Source organism: Hemicordylus capensis, chromosome 2 (assembly GCF_027244095.1).
Source record: "Hemicordylus capensis ecotype Gifberg chromosome 2, rHemCap1.1.pri, whole genome shotgun sequence".
Taxonomy (NCBI): domain Eukaryota; kingdom Metazoa; phylum Chordata; class Lepidosauria; order Squamata; family Cordylidae; genus Hemicordylus; species Hemicordylus capensis.
The window spans coordinates 219,652,082-219,658,274 of record NC_069658.1 but is presented as its reverse complement, the minus strand read 5'-3'; positions in this window follow the sequence as shown (position 1 = coordinate 219,658,274).

Sequence of the window (6,193 nt, the reverse complement as noted above, 5' to 3'; positions counted from 1 at the left end):
TAAGATATAATTCTGTGTTAACTCAGAAATTATCCTTTCTCTTCTCCAAAATATCATGAAGAAAAAGGAATCATTTTCAAAGCTAAGCCAAGGCTGATGGTTTCTGACAGCAAACGCACAACAATATGGAATCATCTTCAAATCTAAGCCAAGGAATCATTTCAAGGAATCATCCTCAAAGCCAAGCCAAGGCTGATGGACTCATTCACAATCCTCCGACAGCAAACTCACAACAATATTTTGGTGCTAGTGACAAATCCCTCCCGTTTCATAAAACAAGTATGCACCCATAACAAAATGTTGCAGTATAGGGAGAGTGGAATGGGTTCTCTCTAATGGTGAGTGTTGTGAGCTTCTTGCACGGCTGTGTGCAATGCATGCCTGCGCATGCACAGACCAGCCAGTTAACAGATTCTGAGCTCAACTTCCTTCTTCAGGAGAGCTCACATGCATAAAAGGCTAGTTCACACTGTTTTTGGACTACAGTTCCCAGCATCCCCTGCCACAGAGACCAATAGTCAGGGATGATGGGTGTTGTAGGCCAGCTTCTGAAGGAGGGTCAACGAGTAGCCGTGGTCTACACTGATTAGCAGTGGCTCTGCACCATGCCTTTGCCAATCAGTGTAGACCATGGCTACTCAACTTTGACCCTCCTTCAGAAGCTGGCTTACAATGCCCATCATCCCTGACAGGTGCTTTAATGCATCTACTCACCTACTCAGAGAGCTACTTTCTAGAGAGTCTGGGGAGGGAGCTGAATCAGCACTCCAGGAACTCATACTATGAGAAATTAACCAAGGCATCCTCAAGGGGCAACAAGACGTTCTGGTAAGAAAGAACTCACCTGCCTACTTTCTTTTCACTAGAATTATCATCTTTACAAGTTAGCTCATTTCTGCCTCAAACATTGACACCCACCATCTCAAATTGAGGTAGATGACTTCATAAGAACATAAAAACAGCCCTGCTGGATCAGGCCCAAGGAAGCCCATCTAGTCCAGCATCCTGCCCATCTAGTCCAGAGGCCCACCAGATGCCTCTGAGAAGCCCACAGGCAAGAGCTAAGGGCCAGTGTTCCCTCCAACAGAGATTCCCAGATGCTGTTGACTACAACTCCCATAATCCCTAAGCAAAAGCCATTGCAGCTGGGGGTTATGGGGGTTGTAGTCAACAACATCTGCTGTTGCTCTCCTGCAACTGGTATTTAGAGGCATCTTGCCTCTGAGACTGGAAGTAGCCCATAACCACCAGACTAGTAGCCAGTGCTAGACATGTCCTCCATGAATTTGTCTAAGTCCCTTTTAAAGACATCCAAGCTGGTGGCCATCACCACATCCCACATCACAAACAAGGTGTTGAGGTATCCCTACATATCACTAGAACTGTAATACATTCGGTCCAAATCAGGTCTAAATCAAGTGTTCGCCAAGGCTCAGGTGTTCAACAGGCGTTCATTCTCCTTCAACTGGGGTGGATGCCATCACCACAAACTACGCCACTGAGGTGTCCCTACAGCTGGAGCCAATTTGGTTCAAATCAGTCCAGGCACTGTGAAGTTGATAGGGGGGCAGACATGGGGGCACACAAACAAAGCTGGGCAATCTTATAAGCTTACTTTCCTTAAGGAAAGTAGGGACAAAATAGGAACAAAGGTTAAAGGCAAAAGTAAAGTGTGTCGTCAAGTCGATTCCGACTCCTGGCGACCACAGAGCCCTGTGGTTTCCTTTGGTAGAATACAGGAGGGGTTTACCATTGCCTCCTCCTGCACAATATGAGATGATGATGCCTTTCAGCATCTTCCTGTATTGCTGCTGCCCGATACAGTCGGTGGGGATTCAGACCAGCAACCTTCTGCTTGTTAGTCAAGCATTTCCCCTCTGCACCACTTAAGGTGACAGGAGCAATGGTTACCAGGAGGTTTTTCAGACCCGGCTTTTAGTTTGCATCTCCTCCAGAATGGAGGTGTGCATTCACAAATCAGCCAAATTTACCCCAAAGTCCCTGCGAGCTATCAGGTTGCACTTCACACACAACTCAGATTTTTAGAGTGTATCCAGATTTATATCCGGAGTAAAAAAAAAAAGAATCCACTTTTTGCATTGGTTTTTGGGGGCGGCCTGTGGTAAAGCTGCTGAGACAGATTCCAGAAAGGAGGGGCTTTCCCCAGGGAAGAGGGACAGCTGGAGCCTCTGAACTACTAGTGGGAATGAAAATTAATGGCAGGATGCTGCCTTCTACTGAGTCAAACCCTTAGTCCACCTAGCTCAGTACAGGTTGAGTATCCCTAATCCGGACATCCGGAATCCAGAATGCTCCAAAATCCAGAAACCCCCACGGTGTGCGCCCACAGCACCAACTCATTGCGGCTGAGCGCCTCGTAACAAAACAAAAAACACAACGTCTCAGCTCGCTCACTCGCTTTGGCGCTAGAGACATTTATCTTCTTTTGTAAGCAGAGATCAAGGGGTGTTTTTTTTTAGTAAGTACAAAACATTTTTTCACATGAAATCTGAATTTCATCTCCACCTAAAATGCCATGTTTGAGTCTAACATGACCAGCAACATTATTGCGTTGAAAATTTTCTCGCAATTAGTTTTCATTACATTTACAGCTACCTGTAGTTATCGTAAATTCAATGCTTATTTGTTTTTATACTTTAAATTAAACCTAAAAAAAATAAATACAGTGTACAGTAACTTTTCTTGTTTGGACTTGGATCCCATGCCCAAGATATCTCATTACAGTATGCAAATATTCCAAAATCCGAAAAAGTCCAAAATCCGGAACACTTCTGGTCCCAAGCAGTTCGGATAAGGGATACTCAACCTGTATTGTCTACATTGACTGGCAGCAGCTCTGCAGAGATCCCGAGGGGGCTCTTTCCTCACCCTACCTGGAGGTGTTGGCAGGGATTGAATGTGGGCCTTTCTGCATGGGGCTTTTCTACTGAGTTACAGCCCCATGCTCTTAACAGCCTACCTGGACATCAACTCACTGACCAGGAAGAACACAGGAAGCTGACTTCTACCGAATCAGACTGCTGGCCCATCTAGCTCAGCATTGCCTACACTGACTGGCAGCATTCCTTCCAGGTTTCAGACTGGGATCTTTCCCAGCACGACCTGGAGATGCTGCCAGGGACCTTCTGCACGCAACACAGGGGCTCTTCCACTGAGCTATTGTTGAAATCAATTAGACTAGTTACTTGTAACGAGTCCCATTATTTCAAAATTATTTAGTCATGACTAATTTTCTCAGGATAAAACCCAGTAGAATTTAAATAGGAGTGAGGAGGGACTCTCGGCTGGTCTTGAGCATGATATTTGTGAATTGCTCACTAGGGGCAGTCCAAGCCTTGGAATGAATTAACACGTTCAGCAAAAGTCAACGACATAAATCCAAGAAGGCATGGTCAAGTGACTTGACAATATTGTCCATCGACTTGACAAAACAGGGGATCAGTTTTTCTGGTGGGCACACAAGTTCTTTTGTGTCTGATCAAGCAGGTGGTGCAGGTTTTTGAAACAGCGTGGTCAGAAACCCTGACCAGCTTGGCCAGAGGCAAAAGGGACGCTACAGATGACCCTCCCTCTTTCAAAGTGCCTTCAGCTCTCTAAGAAGAAAACCTATCAAGTATTTCCAGCACAATCGTCATCTGCTCACCTTTTGAAAGGAGAACTCTGGGGCGTAGAAATTGTGGCACCCTTCTCCATGGGTTTCCTGCCTGAAACTTTGAAGGAATGCTGCCTGTCAGTGCTGACAATACTGAGCTAGATGGACCAGTGGTCTGAGACAGCATGAAGTAGCTTCCTATGCCGTGCATTGCATTAAGACTCCTCTTGGTGCACCAGTACATGGAGGCTCATCCATTTCCAAGGTGATAATTGTCTTCTGGGTCTGGTTAGGGATCTGGGAGCCCTGGCAGCACCTTGCCTGCTCAGAGTTCTCTGGAGGAGCATGCTGGGGCTTATTTGGTGGCGATTCACAGGTGAGCAGCTGCAACAGCCTTGCCATGCTGCCATCAGGACCGGCTGAAGAAAGAGAGTATGAGCAGCTTGAAGCTCTGCAATCCCTTGTTTTTCCCTCGGGCTACCCCAAGAAAAAGCCTCCAAAAAGGGGGGGGGGGAAAGAAAAGAAAGGAAAGAACTGAAGAAACTAAGAGAAGAAGCAGAGAGTGTGTATTCTGTAGAGGGCAGAGAGTTGGCTAGGAAGCTAGAGGGGCGCCCCATGAGAAGCAGGGACCGGGGCACGGCTGGCTCCAGTTAACTCTTCTTGGTGTGGTTGCTGATGGGCTGGCTCCTGCCGATCAGTCGCAGGGGGGACCTGCAATCCCCTCAGGGATCAGGGGTCCTGATCACTCCTGCGATCAGCCTTGCCAAGGGTGGAAGGGCGGACCTCACTCTTCTGGGCTCCCTGCTCCTGCTCCATCTTTCACTTGTCCTCCTCGCTTTCTTCTGTATCACTCCCCATGTCCCTTCCCATCTGCAAGAGAAGTGGATCCTTTTGTCACCTGAGCACAGGTTACTGCTCCAGGCTTGAGGGCTGGCTGGTTCCCCCTGCCAGTGTGGGTGGGCCTCTCCTCCCTCTTTGGGGAAAGGGCTGGAGAGCAGTGGTAGAGCACCTGCTTTGCACAAAGAAAGTCCCAGATTCAACCCCAAACCTGTCTGGAGAAACATCTCTAAGCAGGCCCAGGCCAAGCCGAATGAGCTCCTGAGGTATGGACAAAAAGGTATGGGCGCACAACAAAATGTTGCAGTACATCCCTGGTGTGTATGCAAGCCTGTGCCTGAGCTTGGTGAAAATTTAGGCACTCCCCGCCAGCTCCGAAGTAGTTGTGGCTCTCTTGAGGGAGTCTTCTTCAAGCAGAAGAATTTCCTGCTGTATTTGATCGAGCCCCTCTCTCCCCATCACCCTCACAATTGAGTCTCATTAGCTCTGCCCACCTGGTTGTCTGTTAACTGCCCTCTGAATCTGTGAACATCCCACCCCATTGAGTTACATTGGTGCAGTTGGGGTAGGGGGTTGCCCCCTTAGGTTTTTTTCCCCCCATTCTGATTTTTGTGAAACCAACATATCTGCAGGTTGCCCTGAATCTGCCCGTACCTCCCTCTCACTGGTGTAAAGTCCTCTCCCTCTCACTGGTGTAAAGTCCATATGCGTCCATAAGGATAGCAACATTTTCAGCTCTTTCAGAAATAGATTGTTGTTACCGCCCACTCCTTCCTTCTTCCCTGGCAGGTGGAGCACACTGGGGGACAATTTCCCCTCTACTCCAGGCCCCCTTCTCTTCGCCCATCTCCTCATCCATCTCCCCTCATACTCCCATCACCCAATCAACCAGGAGTGGCAAAAATACCCAAGCAGGCGACACAGCCCTGGAACACACACACCACCAAAAGCACAACCCGGCATCAGAGTAGGAGGAAAGGGGGCAGCCGCAGTGCAGCACCAAAGGGAAGAGGCTGTAAAACTCTGGAAAGAAGCTGGTGGTTGGGCCAGCAGGGGGAGGGATAGGAGGAAAGTGGCAGAGTCAGGGCAGAAGTGGGAGGTGGCCAAACGGAGTGCAGAAAGAGTTTGCCAAGCCATTTAATGCAGAGCAGGGCTGTTCTGATGAGGAGAGAGCCTTGGTTCTTGGGTATGTGGAGGAAAAGAACCCAAGTGGCTGAACCTCCTTCCCTCTATATCTGAGGCACCACTGGAAACAGTAAGACCCAAGGGAGGGTTGGGGCAGTATTCATTTTCTGTGGGGACAAGCTGACAACAGGATGGGTAGCTTTTAAATCTATTGGTTTATGTGATATGTACGCAATGGTGGAGGGAGACCAGGGCGGCCTGGGTCCAGCCCCCTGCCATGGCCACCCTAGCCCCGCCCCCTGATTCTGGTGGCAGATGCTAAGCCACACCCCTTACAGGCAAAAGGCAGGGACTCGGGCTGTGCCACTGAGAACAAAGCAATGGGATTATAAAAATTCCATTATGACTAACTTTTGCGGGATTGTGTCCAATGAGTATAAGAAACGTTTATCCAACTGCTCTTTTTCAAAACTGCCCAATTTTCAGGTTTTTGCTTTCTTTTCCTTCCTCTGTGTGATGCAGCCACTTTCCGGTTGCACCTCTGCTTTCTGGTTCTACTGCTGCACAAAAGCTTATGCCACAACCAATGCAGCCATTTCCAAGGTGCCACCACACAAG